The sequence below is a fragment of the Streptopelia decaocto genome (assembly GCF_964273445.1).
Source record: "Streptopelia decaocto genome assembly, chromosome: 1".
Taxonomy (NCBI): Eukaryota; Metazoa; Chordata; class Aves; order Columbiformes; family Columbidae; genus Streptopelia; species Streptopelia decaocto.
The window spans coordinates 138,960,560-138,981,965 of record NC_138663.1 but is presented as its reverse complement, the minus strand read 5'-3'; the positions used below and the strand labels follow the sequence as shown (position 1 = coordinate 138,981,965).

Genomic DNA, 21,406 nt, shown 5'->3' with positions numbered 1-21,406 from the left:
ACAAACAGTGTGAACTTGTACAATACCTCAGAAAGTGAAACTTACAAAAAAAGTGCTGGTAACATTAAAAAAAAACAAAAACAAAAAACAAAAAACAAACATCATTCTTAGCAACATCAATTACTCTTCCACACAAAACAGAAACCTTGTAAAATTTATTTCCGTATTTTTTTAAGGCGTAATACTTCCGTATAAAGTATATGCAAGAGATAAAACTTCACAGTATTCCAAAATGTCACAATAATAATAATAATAATATAGTATAATGAAGCGCTACAGTTAATTTTCTTTTTTTATTTTTTTTTTCCTGTTTTAAATAACAAATACAAGTCACAGGTAAATATACGTGAGAAAAATACGAGGCTAATATTAAATGGCAGGTAAGGATACTCTCACTGTAAGAAAAAACTGGCAGGATGTGTGTATTTATTCTATATTTTAAAGCACTTGATAGAAAAGGCGTATGCAAGGTAATTTTTTTTTTTTTTAATGATTTTCTATTTGCTTGTTTTTGATAACTGACATACCATTTACAGAGTATAATGAGAGAAAAAAAAGGAACTTAACCCCTCAAAACTTTTGACCTGCTCTTCACATCGTCACAAACCATGTTTCTCCAGAGATGCCTGTACAGCGGTGGGTGTGGGTGTGGGGGTGTGTGTGCAGGCGGCAGCACACGCGTGGGTGTGCGGATGGGTGGGCGTGTAACGACACATACGACCAGGGCAACGCGCATCGGTACCGGCCGAGACCCATCACCTGAGGCGGATCTTCACTCTGGGGCCAAATCCTGAAGTCTCTGTCCTGGCACGATGGCCCTTGAGGTGAGTGGCCACCGTCACCTGCATCGAGACCACAGGATCTGGTCCTGAGTGCAGTTTCCCATTCACTCACCATCCAATGGCTGTTGGGAATTTCTTCACCCCCAAGAAGAAAATTAATCCGCACACACAAGTGCGGTGCTCTCCTCTCCACCATTTAGCTTCAGATGTTTTTCTTCCCCCCCTTCTCCCCCTCTTCCTTCCACAAAACAGAGCAAAGACCAAGAACTCTCCGCCTGGGTTCAAGCCAGTGCTGGGAGGAATGGGCAGGCGGCTGGCCGCCTCCTCCCCACCGCTGCAGGGCTGCACGCTCGGCTGTGCGTCTGTAGCGTTTTGCAGAAAGGCCGTCGGACCCACGCGTGTGGGGCATGGTCAGCACCCACCCGGCCTTGCCCTCACCCCCCACGCGCTGGTGTGGAGGTGCTGGCAGCCGCCGCTCGGCCCACGGGTAACGAAAAGACAGCAGATAGCATTAACACATCAGTAAGGTGCTCAAAGAAAAAAAGGTGGCTCCCACTCCTGGAATGGGAAGCCACATAAGGTGCTTCAAAAAGGTTTTTTTTCTTTTTTTTTTTTTTCTTTTTTTTCTTTTTCAGTTTCAGACATTTTTAAAAAAGGACTGATTGAGCATGTGGTACGTGAGAGCAAGGCCAAGAGTTTTGAGACTTCTGACATCCTCCATAAACAAGAGCTTCCTCAGGGCAAGATGCATTTTTGTTTGCTTCTTTTTGTTGTTGTTGTCGTTACTGTGGTGGATTAGTCTAGATGCATTCTTTTTTCATATAAAACAAAAAAAAAGTAACAAACCAACCCAATGTGAGAATTAGCATAAAAGTCAAACTGCGTTATTGGGCTGATTTTTTGTTTTTGTCTTTCTTTTTTTCCCTGTTCATTCAGTTAGCACCGTTCCTTTTTATTCTGGTTACAACCCAATTCCTTCTGTAATTATTGAACATACAGAAAGGACCAAGTAGTTGTTTTTATTTTTTGTGATCTGTTTCAAGAGCCCAACCGTAATTCCTCTGCTGCTGCTGTGTTTGTGTAGCATCTGGTTTCATGAGCTTAAGGAGAAAGGTTAGTCTGCTGATATTTAAGGTTGACATGTGTGTTTGTATGCATACACATTGTTCTATACATACACACTGCATGGAGTACATTTTAACTGGAGATAAAGTGAACTGGGTTCAAACATATATGCACTATCTTCCCCTATGTATTTGAAACAGTCTGGAGCTTTGATTTTTTTTTTTTAAAGTGCATTTAAAGCAAAATAACTGGCATTCACATACCCCATGGAAAACACGATAGCAGTGGAAAGCTTGACTATGCTGAACTCCTTGGACTTGACAAAGCCAAAAGCAAATGGGGCAGTGACAGGCCTTGGTGTAGGCAGCTATTCTTGGGCAGCACCATTGGCAAGGAGGGAAGGCAGGAGGTGGTGGAATGGAAATTGCTTTAGAGGTTGAATATTAGAACTGTTTTCAATTCCGACATAGCTGTGTCATTCCCAGTACAGCTTCCTCTACGATGATTAACGACTTCTGTCTTATGGCTGTACACCTGACTCTCCCTAGTTCTGTCTTTCATAGTGTGTGTGTGTGTCCCAAGTGCCAGCATCTATTAGGAATAAGGCACTGCTGAAATTACAGTTTTACGAAAGATGCAAAATAATCCAACCCTAACAATCCTCACTGCCTACACTGCTCTCCTCCCCCTCACTCCTTTTTTTTGGGGAAATATTGCATGTGATAGAATTTTCTTCTTATGTTCTCTAAGTGTGTCAAAAGTAGGCCTTGGACAAATGTCTTAAGTCCATCAGCACCAAAGATAGGTAGGAATACACCCCTTCTCTTGTATATACATGCACACATGCAGATTGTTAACTGAGAGGGGGAAATGCTTACAGTGTTCCTCTGCTGCTCCTCCCTGTCTCTAGAGCCCAGCCTAAAGAATGAATTTCCAGTCCCTCGTCCACAACATTTTCATTTACTGGACCATTCATGGAAGTGCTCAAGGGACTTTTCATTTCCATCACTCAGGTGCTACATGTTTTACAGGTGGATTTCGGAAAGGGTAAGTTCCTGGAAAGCCCATGCGGATCTCCCTGCTGTGTGGAGGAACAGCATGGGTGGGCACCCACTCTCGTGCCTGCCTGCCAGACAGACACTGGTCAGGGGCTGCTTTGAGTTGATTCTTAAAATCAGAGAAGCCCCTACAGTGCAGCTGGCTCCTCCATGGAGTTGGGGACACTCACTGTGCACCTGGCAAATCTGCAGAGAAGCCGGGCAGTGGTTGGGTCCCTGTCTTTGCCCACAAGCAGCTGTGGATTGCACGCTGCTTTTTTGTTATGCCAATGTGCTCTTTTCTCGCCAGGGTTTTGACCTGGGAACAAGCCATGTTCCAGTAACTGGGTGGGGTTCATTGGCCCTAAAAATACTGCAGCCAGCCCATCATAACATGCATGGCAGCTGGTATATCCTTCTCCTGCTAAAACACTGAAAAGGATACATTAACTGCCTTCCTTGAGCCAGGATCTCACTGGCTCCTCTCACCCATCACCAAAGGGCAGGGCTGCCTTGTAAAGCAGAGAATATAGCAGAAAGTAGAAAAAGCAAGCAGACAATAGGGGTTATAGCAAAGAAAGCATGAGATCAGAGGGTCTAGCAATTAAGCTCTAGGCTGGGTCTGTTTAGCCACCATAGTTAAAATGCACTGAGATTAAAATTAAAGGTGCCTGAACTGCTATGGACTGGGTTTTTAGAAGTGACACAAGCCTTGGGCAGGAAATGAGTTGCCTTTTTTACTTTTAGTGGTTTAAAAGTCATCTTGATAAGGCCACAAACTGCATTTGTCTTGTCAATGTAACTGCTTGCAAATGGCATGAATTGAAAATCGAGTGACTGCATCACTCAGCTGGGACAGAAACGGGAGAGAAGAGCCACCCCATGCCCACTACGACTGCTCTGTAGGAGAGAGGAACATCTGAGGAGGTGGTGGTGGAGGGTGTCTCCTTGGGAAGACCTGCTACGTGTGGAAAGGGAAAGGAGTTAATAGCATCTCTCCACTCTCCTTCCCCCTCACCACCACCTTACTGTTTTGCTGGATACCTATAGACAAGTAGCACTTCTGAAGAGCCTCCTCCTGTGTCCTTCACATGTGTAAGTCGGGGAAAGGGAGGAGGTTGGTATAATTACAAAAGGGGAAAAAGAAGGCACATGATTTTACTCAGTCCTGACTGAACCCACATTTTGAAAGCAAGGGCATTTTAGGTGGAGGGCAAAAAGTGCTCAGTGGAGCGGTGCTCACTGAGAAGAAATCTCAGGGCAAAGGAAGAGGGAGAATAAAAAGGAAAGGCAGGAGAAATGAAGGCCACATTCAGCTTTCTGTCCACTTGACAGTCTCAAGATTTGGCTGCATTATCATCCAGGAAGGAAAAGAGTCTGGTTGGTCTCAAACGTAGCCCAGTTACATATCTCCAGTTTTTGTTATGGCTGTTGGTGTCTTCCTCCTTCCCTTTTCTCTGGTCCCATGAGTGCCTGGAGCACTGCTTTAGTCTTTTTAAGCCCGTTCTTCAAAAATCGAGAACATGGCACACCTCTTTGGTCGCACTCAGTCTCTACTTCTCCTCAAATCCAGAACCAGTTATTAAACTGAGTAGTGTTCCCTGCCAGTCACTCCTACTGTTGAGGTGCCAAAAAGGCTTGATTGGCGACTGAAAACACAAACCATCCTTATGGTTTCACCTGGGTTGGTGAATTGGTCACAAAAGCCACCGGATGACGGGCAAACAAGGGGAGCTGTTGACTGAGAAACTGGGATGTCATTTACAGAGGCCAGCATGAGCACCGCGGCTCTCAGTCACTTAACCCCTCGTGCATCGCCATGTCTTGGTACCACGGGTGACTGGGAGCCTTTCTCATTCCTGTGGTGGATGGGAGGAGAAGCAGAGCTGATGGCCTGGCTTTGGGATTCAAAAACACTGTTTTGCATTTTTCCCCCGAGTCTCTGCCTCAAAAATGCATTTAGTTTCTCTCTCTGCCTGCATTCCCCCCCTCTCCCCCAATTTGCTCAGGAAATCATAAGGCAGAGTAATGAGAAGTAGGATCACCAACAGCCCTATGAAGACACAGGGTGGTAAAATGCTTCCACACAAACTCACAGTCCAGTGTTTGTGACATTTCATAAATAACTTTTTTTTTTTCTAAAAAAAAAAAAGAATAACACAAGAACAATCCCTTTACTTACTCATTTGAAACAAAATAAACAGCAGTGGCTACAAACTTCTTCTTGTAACAATTACAAAAAAACTCCCAACAATACAATCCCCCAACTTTTAACACGCGCCTTGATTTTTTTTTTATTTTTTATTTTTTTTTAACCTCAAAGCTGCAGCATATCCTTAAGGGCAAACTTTTCAATTAGTTTTTTTCTTTCTTTTCTTTTTTTTTTTTTTTTTAAATAATGTGTTCACCAAAAAGAAAAAAAAAAATTCCACAAAACAGTCTTGTACCAAGAAAATGCATTCAAAAATAGAAAATACTACACAACAAAAATATGTACCCTTCCTTTCCAAAAGAGTTTTCACAAAAATGTAGAAAAATGCCAACCTTTTTTTTTTTTCCTTTCCTGAACACTTAACTTTCGACCTAGGGCACAATTATTTATTGACTTATAATGTCTGTTTTTGCATAAAATATGGAAGGTACAAACCAACTACCAGGACTGTGAAGTTACAAACAACAACTCATTAATCTCCCCACCCCACATTCCCTCCTTAGGAAAACAAAACAAAAAAAACCAAAACAAAACAGAGAAAGCCAATGTTTCAACAACTGATTGAAAGCTGTCAGGCTAGGAAAACCCATCAGCTGACAGGGGGATTCAAAGATGCTGGCGTAACAGGAAAATCATCTGCCTTTTAAAATGTATACGCTCTTTGCATTTACTTCAAGACGGGTCTCTGTCCCGCTGTACACAAGTGACCAGGCACTATGGAGACAGGACACTGCCGGGCACAGAAAGATCTGCTAAGAATTTGGGGCGATGAGCCCAGGGACCGCATGTTGGGTGCACGTGGTGTTTTACTCGCAAAAGAACCGCTGCCATTTTGAAAGACAGAGAGGATGTTTCCATATGCCTTAAAAGTGCAAGGGCCATTTCTGGATCATAGTAATTAAATACGAGAAAGTTTTACTATGCTTAATAGTCAAGTCCGTTTTTCTGGCAAAGGCAGGTTCTTCAGCCAGAGTTAGATCGTTATCAGCTCCCAGCTGGGAGTGGGTAACAGCTGAAAGCTGGTAGGCAAAAAGTGTCACACCAAGGTGCATCCAGAACTCATTTATTCAGCGAGAAAGTGTTTTGCCTACCTTGAACAATGTTCAAGGGGTATTATGCGATTAACACAGCCAAAAGACCAACTGTTTTGACGGCAACAAAATCTAGCAGTGGGGACTCAAGTACTATGGGTAAGGCAGCTGTATCTTGCACGCACGTGGCCAAATCCATCCTTTGTGTACCTTCTTTGACTTCATTGCAATTACACCTGCTTGCACCAGGGATGAATTTGCCCCATATGGTTCTGGATTTTATGACTTGGCCATTTAGGAGCCCAACCCTGCAAAACAATGTGCTAAAACACTCCAGACCGCCGAGCTAGGATCAAAGAGGCTTCTCTCTTGTTTGAGACTGATTGTTTTCTTTCTAGCATATCTTTTAGAGGATGCTTCCATAATAAGGAAGAGAGGAGCTTTTTCTTGGCCTTTTTCACTGTGTGGCTGTGTGTTTTCCTTTTTTTCAAATGGCAAAATGTGTTTGTGTTTACTTCCAGTGCATTTTTTTCTCAAAAATTCAAAACAAAAAGGAAACATTACTTTTCCCATCCTTCGAAAGGAAAACAAAACCAAACCAGACTGATAAAGTACAACACAATAAAAATCAGTCATTATAAAAGACAACATGATGTGCAACAGCAATACCAAAGAAATAAAAACTTTATATATCTATATATATGTGTGTGTATATATATACACACACATATATATATATATATGTATATATATATTAGGATACAAGTACGAACAAGCCAAGAAAGCTATCTAACCCCACTACCGGATGACTGGTAAGCATTGGTTAAGAAATAGGTAAGGCTATTCTGAGATTTCTAACTCAACACAGTTAACCACTGCTTCTCTCACACCTTCATTTCCTAATTTTTTCACCTTTCACTCACTGGTCTTTTATGTCTTGAAACTGATCTTTTTTCCTTTTCATATTTTTTTGGTCTACAGTAGAATTACATGTTAATAACAACAGCAAAACAAAACTGAAGCTTGTCGTGAGAGTAAGTTGGTGCCACATCCGTGATGCAGAAGAAAAACAGACAGACAAGAGAACAACCGCATTCAGGTTTTCACACACAAAGCATATTTGAGGGCAACAGCACAGTTGACCAAAACAAGTTTTGGAGGGGCAAGCAGCAGAAGCTGCTGGTTTACAACACCAGCAACCAGAGCGTAGTCTTTTGCCTTCACTGGTGTCTTTGAGGACAACAGTAGCTCAGTTGCCATGTGGCTTTGCCATTCTTATCATCTGGAGCAACAGCTGACCTGCCATCTATTCACCACTAATTGCACTCCTGATGCGATGCAAAACCAAAAGGAAAGGGAAAGGTACAAGGCTCCTAGCTGGGGCCAAGGCTATCTCTTGGTCACCTTGGCCAATGTGACAAATCAATGAGGGAGGGCACCTGGCTGGCAGGCCATTTGGGAGCAATCTTGAAGCAAATTCAGACTTTTTAAGGTGATGTGACAGATTGCTTAGCCTCCTCCACTAGGAAAAAAGTGACGGACACTGACAGGATACTCTGGGATCATGCTGTTAGTATGAATTATCTTAGTTCAGCAAAAATGAGAAAGCATACGCTTTCTGCTGCTTTTGAATTGCCTTCGTAAATGTCAGCATCACCAGGCACCAGAAGTGCGTGCCCTACAATCTTGGCTACAGCAATGGGACTGAAGCTCCATCGTGATTCCTGGCATTTTGATTTTTACTGTGGAACTTCTGAAATGTAACATTTTCCTCAAGAGTAAGCTCTAAAATTATCATAATGTTGAAAATATCACTAGTGTCTTATTGAACCATATCTATGCCACATAGTGCCAGCAAAAACTCAAGCTGATCCTCAGTAGTGCTTGTCAACATCAAGGAAAGGAACATACAGAAACCAGATGACCAAATGGTACAGGGAAGTTCTGTTTTGGATCTAGCTCACTGGCCTAAGTGATTTTCATTTAAGAGAAAAGGTGCAACAATGAAGCAGGGTGACAAATGGAGGAGAATTATAGAACTTAGTGTTTCTCCATCTCGAGAAAAAATAGGGCATTAAGTTATGCGGCATCTCTAGTCAGCAACATATGTTTTGGCTTCTTAAAATAAATCTCAAGTTATCCTTGGTTTCTCAGTCAAGCACTGTCTACATGGGGCTTTAGTACCACGCTGAAAAAAGATGAGTTTGTGCTATATTTAAATGCAGTTCCAGTTGAACTGGTTTCAAACTGACCATGTAAAAAGGAATAACTTGTTTAAAAGCCATTAAAATTATACAATCACATTTATGTCTGGGATGTGATCTGGTCGAGCACTGTAAATAAGTGGGAACATAGCCTGGAATGTGGCTTTTAAAAACTGGTTTATTTCCTGTTTACATGGACTAGACTGGTTTTGTTGAAACTAAGTCAGCTGGAACCAGGTTTAAAGAGGCTGAATTCAAACCCACTACTTCAGTTTGCAGTACTTTTTAAAAACTAGTGCAAATGGCATCTTATCACAGCATTGCAAGCATGCAGTGTTCCTCTCTTTCTCCAAACATGGTTGCCATCAGGTCACACCACAAGGGAGGAATATGCAGCAATCAGTCAGCCAGAACAGCTCAAGCTACAGTTCTTTATTTTACCACAGCAGGAAAGGCACTCTGGACACAGCAGGCTCAGTAAACCCTCAGCTTCACTTTTTTCTGGAGCAGTCCACTACTCCTCTTTGACAACGCAAATCCACTCTGACAGTAGCAATATATGCAGCTGCCTTAAACAGAAAAACAAAACAAAAACTCACCTAGACAAAAAACGGGAGTATGGGCTCATAACCTGAATTAACTTCAGCAGACAGACTTCATTTCCTCCCATATTGTGACTCTGTAGCTGTCATTACTCTCACAGAAGCAAATGCCATTTTACAAATTCAAGGGGCTCTCCTGCCACTGTATTATGCTGGTTCTCAAATGAACTGTGCTTTTGTTGGGCATCCACTGCCTCATTACTGGAAGATGACCTTCCAGTGGCTTTCGTCTTATAGGATTCCTGCAGATGGCTCAGAAAGACACTGCATGTTCTACTGTCCTGCCTGCTTTGAAGGGAAGAGTCATTCAGTAGTTCATCTAAACTTACATCAGGGGATAACTCCAGTTCTTCTCTTCCAGTCCTTTCAAGCCAGGATGGATGAAATCCAAGAGTGGAAATCTCAGAGCTTGCCAGAAAAAAACATTCTTCACTCCAAAGTCTCTTCTGGTTCCAGACAGACTCTCTCCTTCCCACCCAGGACCTGCCTCTTGTATATTACTCCTCCTCTAGTTCCTGGTACTTTTCTCAACTGAGGCAGCCCAACAGACTGACTAGCAGCAATCCGCTTTGCATTGTGCAGCTCTGTGTAAGGTCTGTACAACCCATTCCTTGGTACTAACGAAACCAAAATGTCTTAACTTCAAGTCTAAGAAGAAATTCAGGGCATGAGTAAATTGTTGACCACCCAATTACTCTAGACTTTCCTTAGCAACTGGGTGACTACCGCCCCTTTTTTTCTGCATGAAACCTCTATGTACGTTAGACTGGCGGTCCCTACATTATGGGAGCAAAGCAGACGCACTCATGTTTTACATTCTTCTCCCAGTTGCCATACAGAGCATTTTTCATGATCCTGCTTTACCTTCTGGCTGAAGTTGTAATTACAGTCTTACTGAAGAGATTTGACAGAAACTTTTGAGAGTTTATAGACCACCAAGAGCTACAGCAGAGCTGGATCTTGCTGCACATTACTACTGTTTTCTTTTTTCTCATATTATGCTTGTTACAAGGTTAATGACCCAAGGCATAGGCCAACATACAGCTTGACTGTAAAAATACTTTCCAACTTAGGATTCCATTTGGTTCCATCCAAAAGCCTTCATAATGCTTGACTATCTGAGGAGAGAAATCGGATTGAATATCTTAAAACGCTAGACGGCTTCTTTGCGTAAGTAGAAATATTCCTTACTGTACTGAATTCCATGTCACCCTTTCTTGTCTACATGTCCCTCCTGCTCCCTCTGCCCCAAAGGCTTGACCGGAACATCTTTATTTAATTGAGTGTTCAGGATGACTGTTTATTGCACTGTTCCCATAACAGTCTCAGAAAGAAGTGCTTTTTTTGAGTGACCTTCCCCTTTGGTAAGCCGGCTTCGTGGCTTCACTTCTTGAGCTGAGAGATCAGGCTTATATTGAAGGGATGCTAATCACAGCTGAACCTCTCTGAAGAGATCCTATCTGACAATGCAAGTTTTGACATCTGAACAAGGAATTGGTATCTTTAGGTTGAAGCCTTAGGTTGTTTTTCATGCTGAGCAGTTCTCTTAACTCTCTCACAGCCCCAAAGAACTCTCTCTAGGAAAAGGGGGAAAAAGATCTCTAGCACCCTGACACCTGTGATGACTCTTTAGTTTCTATTATAGTGCTTATTTTTCTTATACTTTTATTTATTTATTTATTTATTTTTAAATGGAAGCTATCCAATACAGCTATCTCAGTGTCTGACTAGTTGCTTAAAGTAAAGGTAACCCCGGTTCTTTCAGCCTGGTTAGGTTTACGGTACATCCTGTTTTCTGTGCCTGTCCCTTTCTCTTCTCTCTTCCTGCTTAATTGGCCCCTTCCAATCCCACCACATGTAAATACATTTCAGTAGTGCAATGCAGTGCAGTGCAGTCATACTTAGTGCAAAAATAAAAAGCCTTATCCAGACCAAAAAAGCACAAACTCCCTCCCCGTCCCACCTAGCCCCCAAGAAATCAGCTCTCAGTAAATGCATACTAATGCCCCAAAACAAAGGGGGATTTGCAGTCTCCCAGCCACACTTTCACATGCCTCATTTTCTCTCCTCCCACTCAATGCAGAGATCTCATTAGCAGGTAGGACTTATATTGAAGACATAAGAAGTTAAACGACAGAAATTGAACGGAAACAAGCCATTGTTTGGGGGCTGCAGAAATAAGAGAGAACTAAATGGATACAGCAAAAAGGTCAGTAGTGGTTTCACACAAAGTTGTCAGATGTAAACTTTGCAAGGGCACACCTTGCAAAGGGCATGTGTAAGTGTGGACAAAAAAACTTAAGAAGCTTCCCTGTTCCCAATATACAGTCCTTATTTTAACAGTGCCCAAGCAAAGGTTCTGTAGTGCAATCAACTCTTCAAAGCGGTAGCTCTCTATGGCCACCCTAAAACAAATGGACAGATCAACTCTAACTTTAGTTTTCTCCCTCTCACACAGACGCGCAGGTGCATGGACAAATCCCTCCTCCATCCTGCAAATACATGAGTATATAAAAAGGATTTTTTTCACAGCCCTTCTAGGGCTATGATGGGAAAAGCAGGAATTTTAATGACAGGCTTACAAGCTCTTAAGTACCTCAAAATGAAAACACACAAGAAAAACAAAATAAAGCTCACTAATAACAAAGGCAGCAGGTTACTGAATCCCAGTCAGCCCAGACCTCCTCTAGCCTGTCTATGTCTTAACAATATAAAACATCTGCCACGGTTTGCCACTTGTTAAGATATCACATGGGAAAATACAACAAAGACTTGCGGGTACTCACTGGTTTGGAGATTAATTTCAGTTTGGAGAGACACAAGAGTCTCCATCTAAGCCTCATAACTACTAGAAAGGAGTGTAGGGAACCACCAAAACAGTGTAAGAGGCCACAACAGGGAAGGAGGAGCAAGAAAGGGAAATGTATGGAAAAAGGAACACATTAGGGTAATACTGCTGCTGCTATACTAATCTCACTGTAATTGCTCAGTATATAGAGGAATATTGATGCTCAGGCTCAGGCACATGTTTCCTCACACCTTCAGCCTCTTCTCCCACTCCCAGTCCCTTGCTGAAGGTGGCAACCCACTCCAGAATGTAAACAGAAGCAAATACCAACAAATAAACCAAATGATAACCAAGAAGCAGGTTCCTTCTTTTTCTTTCTCTTGCAAAGACAGAACTGTGCCCTCACCTCCAGGCACACAGATACACTCTGCCTCATCCTAGTGCAGAAAAAAACGAACAGCGTTTCACATGCACAGAAATAAGGGAAAAACCTAAGAGAATCTAAATAAGAGTGCAAGGATCCTGAATAACATCCACCAACACAGAAAAATGCCTGTTCGTAAGGACTTCTGCTGTTTATCTTCACCAATGAGCCTATCATGAAAAATAAAGAGAGCATAATGGAATCACTAGCCATGACAAGGGGCCAGAACCTAAATGCAGTCTCTCTGGGTGCAGAGCCGGAGCACACGAGATACAAAGTGGATATAGCTTTCTAAGTCTTCTGTAAAATCTATAAACATAAATATAGCCAGTATAATCAGCAGCAACAAATATTCTTGATGTTGATCTCTGTGTACTTTGAGGGTGTTCTACCTGTTTGCTCAAATGCTAAGTTCACCCTAGACTATGTGGGTTCCCATCCACTCTGAGTACCCAGTGCAGTAGCACTTCTTAAAAAAAAAGTCCTCAGGAAAGTTTGATGTGTAGTCTGAATTTGGGGCTATATAATGAGATATTACAAAGAAAGAACTTTATTTCACCCACACGAACGTGTGATCACCATTACAGAAAAGGCATGGCCAGAGCGCTTCTGGGTAAAGCAGTCAGAAACCTAGAATGAAGTAACTCCAAATATCCAAATACACAAATGCTTTTACATTGTTCTGGCAATAGAAAAGTGACACAGCAAGGGTGTAAGTTAGAGAAAAGCGATTGCTGCGTATCATGTATCTACACTCGCTCTTGTGGTTCGCTATTTAATCATTTCAGACAAACAGAAACTTTGGGCAGAAACATGCTAAATTATGGGGATCAGTCCTGCGATACCCTGAAGTGTGTGTATGAAACTTGTTTGTAGGACCATAGCTTTCTGTAGGACTACATACTCCTTCTCTGCCAGAGAAAACACACTGAAGTCAACAGAAGATCATGTGGCTCCTGCCTGCAGAGTTTGGCCCACAGAGAGCTGGTCCAATCAGTTTTGAGGATTAAGTACAGACCTCACTGATGCTGACAAGAAAGGTCACACAGTACATCCTGCCTGAATGTAGCAGCTTATTTATCTTATGTTTGACAACAAAAGCTCATTATGGGTGGAGTTTATGGGAAAACACCAATTTTCTGCTTCATTTCATTGTAAGAATTTCTTTGAAACTGAACTTTGGAGCAAGCATCTAGGAGACTGAATGCTCAGCACATACGAAACTGGGAATAAATTCCAGATTTAAAGGATCCCTATGAGTTTCACGGCAGTTCATGCTACAACCTGGCATTAGGACAAAGGAAAAGGGGCACCTCAAAAGACTATGAAACCTGTTGAAAATACTTGTGAACGAGTAGTTCTGACTCCAATAAATGAAAGAGTGACACCTCTTCCACCAATAAATAGGAACTATAACATTTTAAAAACATATTCATACATTTAAAAAAGAGCAGCAGCAGACACTGGAGATTCAGTCTTTTTCTCTAAGTGGCACAGGTGAAGAGCAAGTCCCTTGTACGGAGATCAAGCGTTTCTCTCTCCTGGGAGGCCCCCAGTCTTTGGTGCAAGCACCCCCAAGGCGGGGGACTCTCCTCTTACTCAACCTTGCAGCAAAAAGCTTTAAAATCCCTTTCAGTCCCTGTACAGTAGCATAGAGCAACATTCTCGGAGAACAAGGTTCTCCCTCTCGTGGTGACAGTGTTACCTACTTCAACTGTTGTGTTCCTCAAAAGCTGTATAACACAGAAAAGAAGTGCAAAAAGGAGCTGTCGACCACAGACACACAAGATCACAGCTTGCATTAGCCCTGGAGTCTACTTGGTCAACGAGGAGTTGGAGAAACAAAAGTAATAACAAAAATAATATACTAGAATAAAGCTAATATTTGGACAGTCTCCCCTTGACATTTCTGTCAGTTCAGAAAAGTCTCCAATGCAAGAATCTATACAACTCTAAAGCCAGTACCACCTTCAGCCTTCTCTCTCCTTAGAAAAGCAGAAAATACACACATATGAAATGAGTTTCTTAGAACATCACAATCCTCAAGATTAGTATTTCTTCAGAGAATGAAAAAGAAAGGATACATATTGAAAAAAGGCAAGATTTCTGGATTCACAAATGACTGACTGTCTTTTATGTAAAAGATATGTTAAAATAGTGTTCACCAGCTGATTATTTTGTTAGTTTCACTTTCCCTTAGGCAATTGTACCTGTACACACTGCATTCTAAAAGTACAATCTCTAGTGTGGATAATCTACCTGTTTGGTACCATCCTGCTTGTAAAACCACTTCTTAGCCTAAAAATATAAACTGTAAACTGTATAAGATGCAAAATGAACTGAGGTGTTTAAAAAAGCATTAGGAAAAAATAAAAGGCAACGAAGAAGTCAAATCAAGAAACACATTAAACTAGTAATTATCCTAAATGAATTACTGAACCTTACAAAGGATTAGCAGGGGAAGCGTGGAATGGGTATGCAGCCCGTTAAATGATCAGGCGTTCTCAGTGAAGCGAGAACACGCTCTACGAAAATATGTATGATTCAGCATTCAGTCAAAGGAAGAGGCAAAGACCATGGTCAGAAAATGTGGACCACTGAATCAGCGCTCTGTTGCAGCAGCTAACTGGAATTAATTTGGGAAATGGCACCTGTTTGGCTTGACGGGACAAAGCCCATCCTTTATGTAGTAGGGTAATTAGTTTTGTTACCTGTGTAATTCATACTGAGGGAATAGTCTCTTCCTTCCCTTACAAAAAGGTATACACAGAAGAAAAGAAAAGCCAGACTTACAAGTCACTGCTGGAAGACCATAACTCTTAAACTGCAAGTAGAAAGAAAAAGGATGTGGTAGTGGCCTCCACGTAAGTGCAAATGGCAGATGACAGCAGTCTGTAAGGAATGCCAGCACTTGACGGTTCCCATGCTTGAAGTTCTCACTTTATTATCCCAAGATGTGGCATAGTTAACTCTTGCCCTCTCTTCCCACTCCCAAGTCACTTTTAAGCTTATTGATTTGCAGTGACACAGATTTCCTCATTCTTAGCGAAAACACAGTTTGTAATTGATGTGACCATCTCTCATTTCTTCCAGTCTTCACAGTTAGAAGAAATGACATATAATGAATACCTCCTCCACAAAGCTCATCCACTTGATTTTGCACAGTTTCACTTAGGAATGATATATTATCAACAAGGAATGAAGGTCAGCCTAGATGTACCTGAATTAGAAAAGCAAACATCAATGCTTTTGTTAAGTTTGCACTCTTACGAAGTTTGGATTGAGACTTGCTGCCTGGGCCATCTGTTGCAAGATGAGAACACAGAAAGGACACGCCAAGCCACACGGCTTGGGTGTTGGTCAGCTTCCTCAGGGCTACTTGGATCTAGATATGGACATATCCTTAGTGACATTTTTTCAGCAGCTCTGTGGTGAAAATTAAAATCTGGTGGGACTGACCCGAATCTCAGAACCAACAGCAATGTGGACTGACAATGATAAAGGCAGCACTCCCCTTGGAAAACTTTTGAACTGAAACTCAAACTTGCAGAGGCTCTTTTCATTTGAAAAAAGGGGGGGATCAAGTGGATAAGCAAAGATGCAATTTGAACATATTAATAGTGGTGGATGGAAGTATTTTTTATCCAATTCCTGGCAAAATCCACTGGCCACATTAAGCATAACTGTCTGGAGAATAAGATTTCTTCTACCCCACATTAGTGTGGAGGATCATTTCAGGAAATCTTAAAACTTTAAAGAAACAGAACTTGCAAAGAGTGAAAGACCACATGTGGCATCTTTCTCCAAGGCTAGAAATGGAAGAGGAAAGCCTGACATACATTTTTGCAAATGAAATAAAAGGACATCTTAGAAGAGAGCTAACAGATAACCTTAATTGTCTTGATTAATTGTTGTTCTGATACGAAAGGGTAGCAGGGAACAATCTCTAACTTTTTGTAGAGCCTAATACTGTTTTACCTTTTCTTAAAAAAATTTACTTTCCTACATCTTGCTACATAGAGATTTTTAAAAGTCTGAAAAAAGAGTTGTAAAGACAACAAAGAAGCCAATAACATGAAAAAGCACACTAGAGCTGTAATAATGATTGTTAAATGCTTCAAATAGCTGCAGCAGTTGATTGGGTTGTGAATGATACATGTGAAAAATAATTCTTCTATGATCATAGGCAGATGCAAAAGTTAAATGATTATACTATGTATATATATTGATATAGAATTGCTATATATATTGTGTACTGTATGTTCTAGCTTTCAGAAATACTGTATTGTAGTGTACTGTACTTAACTAAGCATATCTAAATAGCAACTTGTCATTTTCCACAAAGTCACTAGTACTGTTAACAAAACCCAAAAAGTCTATTTTCTCCCGTAAAAGAAATACATACTGTTACAGTCACAGACATTTTGACTATAGAGAGACAATGTACATTAACCAAAGGAAAACCCCAAACCAAAATAAACCCCAAAATCAACCAGCCAAAATTGTTGCATTTATCATCTTATTCAAAAGGGGAAGGGAAATGCCACCAATCGAAGAATAGGAATAACATTTACTCAACTTTTATGAATGAAAAATGAAAGAGAAAAAATCCACCCCAAGTCTCCAGTTATCCTTTCCTGGACAAGGGCAATCCCCCAACTGGGGAAAAGAGTTAAAATAATAAAATACTACTTTTGGGGCCATCTCAATACCAAAATAGGCAGCTGTAGCTTAACATACTTATTCATCCCCCCAACTAAATGGGTGAAAAATGAGTTCTAGAAATCCTGCAGTTCTCATGGATTACGTACTGAATACTCTGACTGACCAATTTCTTCTCCTGACAATCTATTGGTCTTCTAGACACACTAACCATATTCCCAAAAAGACTTTGGCAAAGACCAAGGGAGAGAAAGTTAATTGTTAATTGTTAGTGACTGCACATTTAGAATGGATTACTCACATTACTTGTAAATATATTCAGAGTTAACATGTTTCAGAGTACGTGAGGTGGGGAAAGAGCTGTTTGATATGGCGCTTTGGATACTACCGACTCCAGACCTGGAGTATATCAGACCCTATCAACACCCTGTGTTGCTAACTGTTTAAAGACTTGATAATTTTTTACTGTTCTTTTTAAGGGGAGCAAACAGGCAAGTTAGATTATTTTGCTTGGATTTTATTCCTTTGTCAGGTGAACATGTTGAAATTCAATGGAAATGAGTGACTGAGCTCAACAGTTGTTCTGGAGCTGTCACTCCACATGGAAGCCCATCTCTGATGGTGAAGGCACCTGAGCTGGCCAGTTTTATTTATTTTGTGGGTGAAAGACCACACAAGGCTCTGAGAGGCACACTCCAGCCTTCCCTTCAGAATGGGTACTCACAAAAATACACTGGACCAAATCTGGGTGTCAAGTTTTGAATGAGGACAAACGTCTTATTTGGGCAAATATCAGTTACGAGCATTTGGCCAACAGAACGTGTTTTATTAATATATGTGTGCATATATACTGCAAAAGTAGTGTATTTATTTTTCATCATATTAATATAGACTCATGCCAATGCTTCAGTTAATGTTGTAACAGTTGTTCCATCTAAACCCTTTCCTGAACCAGGCATGCCCACGCACTCTATAAGCAACCTGTCTGTAAAGCCAGAAAGAGATAGCTTGCTAGCTACCTATGCATGCACACATACACACGCATACTCACACATACATTTGCATGCACACACACACAGAGGCCATATAATTGAGTTTTATTCAAAGACCCCATTGGTACCAACAGACTGTGTGACAAATGAAAGCAAAGGACTTCATGGAAAAACTGAGAGGAAGAAAGTTGTGATGTATGTCAGGGCAGTTGGGTGAATGTAATCCTGCTTCCTGAATGTGATGGTCCTTTCTAGTCGAACTGTGCATATTCAACACGGCAGCTGATCCTTTAGGAGACTTCATTAGGTTCACTAAAGAACATGGCGATATCCAGGTTGCAAAAAGAAAAGGAGAAAAGTGAAATAGAAAAGATGCCTAATTAAATGCATAGATCTCAGAAAGATTTCTGTCCATTTTGTGGGAACTGGTCACTGCAGAGTCGGACAGAGCACAACAGTAAGTATCTAACCAAGGTCTGCACTTTCCTCAAGTGTCATAGGACTGTGAAGCTGGCAAAAAAATTGCCAACAAGTCAACTGTATGAAGTGTGCACCCAGTAGAAGTCTGCAATTCTGACTGGAAAATACCCAAAGCAAGAAATGCTTTGCCAAACTGACCAGATTTGTCAGCAGGGTAAATCCCAGTGGAGACCTTATGAAAGCCTTTGGGCTACTGTAATACCTAAGCCCAACCTGACACAAAGCATTTACAAAGGATGCTTGGGGTGTGGCTGCATGACTGTGCATGAAACTTCGCAGCACAAAGAGAGCTCAAGTGCTAATAAATTTTGCATGAGGAACAGAAACAAGAATGTCCTTATGTGCTGAACTGGATAAAAGTTCTCACACATGATGGGATATTGGCGGTTCTTTTTGTTTGTATAATGATACTGTTGCAGCAAAAGGATATTGTTGGAGTACATTTTTCTTGAAAGAAATCACAGCTAAACCAATCAAAGGGCCTGCATTTATCTCCAGTGACATGCAGCCATCCCAAAAGTGCCAATACAGGTTGTGCTGATAGAAATTAAGAATTGAGTTTGTCACTGGGAAGCAGCTTTTAACTGGATTTCTCTCTCAGGAATTCCACTGGTATTGGCAAAGCTGGAGTCAGTAGTCACATCACACAGCCTTATCCCCATATTATTCATTTGGTTTATAAAGAGGATTTACCCTCCAGTGTTCTACAGGGAGCTGATGCCAACCACCCCAATCAAAAGGAGATCACTTTAGAAGAGGGTCCAGCCTGAAGCTGTAACTGAAGGTAAGAAACAGTTGAGAAGCATCATCCAACATGAAGAGATGACTATGCCTTATTAATACCTCTTTACCTCTTCCCTACCCTCTCAAACAGGAAAACACAATATAAGACTTTTTGTATGAAGGGAATGTTTTAGATGAAACTATGCTACAGATACAAAACATCGGTACACTCCATACTGCTCAGATACATTTCTGTTTTAAGGCAGCAATTGTATGCGAGGCCGTAGTGTATTCAAGGCTGCTTCCCAAAGAAGTATCTTACCGCTCTTTGCTTTTTGAAAAACAGTTGAGGACAAATGTGTAAATTGGAAGGTTAAAATACACCTAAGAAAGTGTTTGGAAGATGTTCTTGGTCTGCTTACCTAAATGCTACACTCCTTTTCCTAAGGCAAACATTATGAGTTTTCTCTGGCCAGGTGTGGTTGTGCAGAAAAATCTCAGCTCACTGACTGTAGGGAAAGGAATTAAATTAGTAAAGTTGACTTAGTCATGGTAGTGAAAACTGCGATCATGTATAACATGAAGAAACATGTTAAAGTAGTACAGTTATGCATATCTTGAATTGGCCTCTTATTATTTAAAAACTTTGAATGAACAATTATTGGGGAAACTGGCATTACTGATTCTTTTCCTGATGTGACTTTGCTAGAATTATGTTTGGAATAAATTTGACTCGCATTTGAAAATAAACCCAGAAACTCTTTAGTTGAGTAACCAATTGCAATGTGAATAGTGATTTAAAGCATATTAGGGGCTCAATTTACTTTTTTACTTTAATTGCAGCCAACTCTGCTTCTCCTGCACTTGGACTCTCTCATAATGCCTGGGGATCACGCACTACTGCAGAGGCTAAAATACAAAAACAAGCCAGCACCGTTGCTAAACATATCAAGAAAAAATATCTATTAATATTTCACTTTGTATTTTTTTCACTAAAACCATAAATTTTAAACCAAAATTATCTAACAGTAGCCTAGTAATTATAAATATTAATTCAGAGTAGCTATTTGTCCAGATACTGGCAGACATAAGCAGGGAAATAATTATGTTGTTCACCAAGACTTTGCATTTCTCTAAGTCATCTGTTTTCATCTTAGTTACTTCTGATAGTTACTCCTGATCTATAGCAGAGGGGGATCAGAAATAGAAACACTGAATGCGTAACATTTTCTCTGCTCCTAGAGGCACTAATCTAGTTGATTAGTTATCAGCACTGGGAATAATTAGATGGATATACACTATTACCTAACACATTTTGTTTCTCATTTACATATTTTCTTAGAAAAATGAAACAAAGATTCCCCTTGTGCTTCACAACAATAGGTCTGAGAGAGTAAAGCATTCTCATTTTTCAGACAGGTTATCTCTTTGCCAGTGTTCCCTTGAGGACCAAATCTCTCTGTTCTACACTAAAGAAAACATAACCTGTCTTTTTGTTTTGTCTGAGTTAGTTTGAAGAATACACACATAGCTAAAATTCTCTCCAAATTTCACAGCTTAGTCATTTGTCAAAATCTGGGGACTCCTTTGCTCCTGCTGAAATGAAATGGATCACTGAGCAGCTTTAAAGGAAGTCAGCTGAGAGCTTTTTACTTCTAGCAGGACAAATAAGGTTAACAGCAGCAAGAACACTGACTTGGCCTGGCCAGAACAGGCCCCTGATGGACATACACTTGGCTGTCTTACTGGACATGCTGCAGAGACTTGGTATCTCCAGTATCTGCCCCTCTGCAAGGCCTTCCTACCTGATTTTCGTTTCTGTCAGTGGGACACTCAAGCACGGGGAAATGTTTTAATTGCATTTACAAACTCAAGACTCCAGATTTAATCTCATAAGCCTTTCTTCAGCAGAGCTGTGATCACTTAGAGGCCAGATCCTACTGAGAGACAAGCCTCCTGGGAACAGGGGAGGCTCAAAACCTTTCAGAGCCAAGTTGTCATCACATTACACCTCCTTCACAAATTTTCACAGCATAAAAACAAATCAAGGAATGTAAAAAGCAGCTATTTTGCTTTAGGCTGATCAGGTGCTGCTTCAGTGAGGCTACCTGCTGATTCATTTCTGTCAGGTTTATTTCAATGGCTCAGAGCAGCTGGATTCTGAATTGAACGAGTTGGATTACCAAGGTCTAGCCGTCCTTGACAGAACAGCCACCAGGTGCCAATTTGATATTATACTTCTTCTAGAGTGGCAAGCCATCTTCGGCAGTGAAAGCTGGAGGATTTTCTTAGCATAAGACTGTCAGAAGGGTCACCAGTCTACAGTCTTAGGCATACTGAAGGTCTGGTTATGTTTGAAATGGTTTGGGTGGCTCGGATTTTGGGTTGGACTCAACACTCCTGC

General features: G+C 41.0%; 1 protein-coding gene across 12 annotated transcripts in view; it reads right to left on the bottom strand.

Moving 5' to 3' along the window:
* Positions 1 to 659: 659 nt before the first annotated feature.
* ZBTB20 (zinc finger and BTB domain containing 20) overlaps positions 660 to 21,406 on the bottom strand; it is a 512,466-nt gene continuing 491,719 nt past the window's right edge. For 10 of the 12 annotated variants that reach the window (XM_082063098.1, XM_082063101.1, XM_082063097.1 and 7 more), the window contains one exon: positions 660 to 19,511. The gene's annotated coding sequence lies outside the window, so the exon portion shown is untranslated. The remainder of the gene's footprint in view (positions 19,512 to 21,406) is intronic. The other 2 variants (XM_082063095.1, XM_082063100.1) reach the window with 2 other exon arrangements.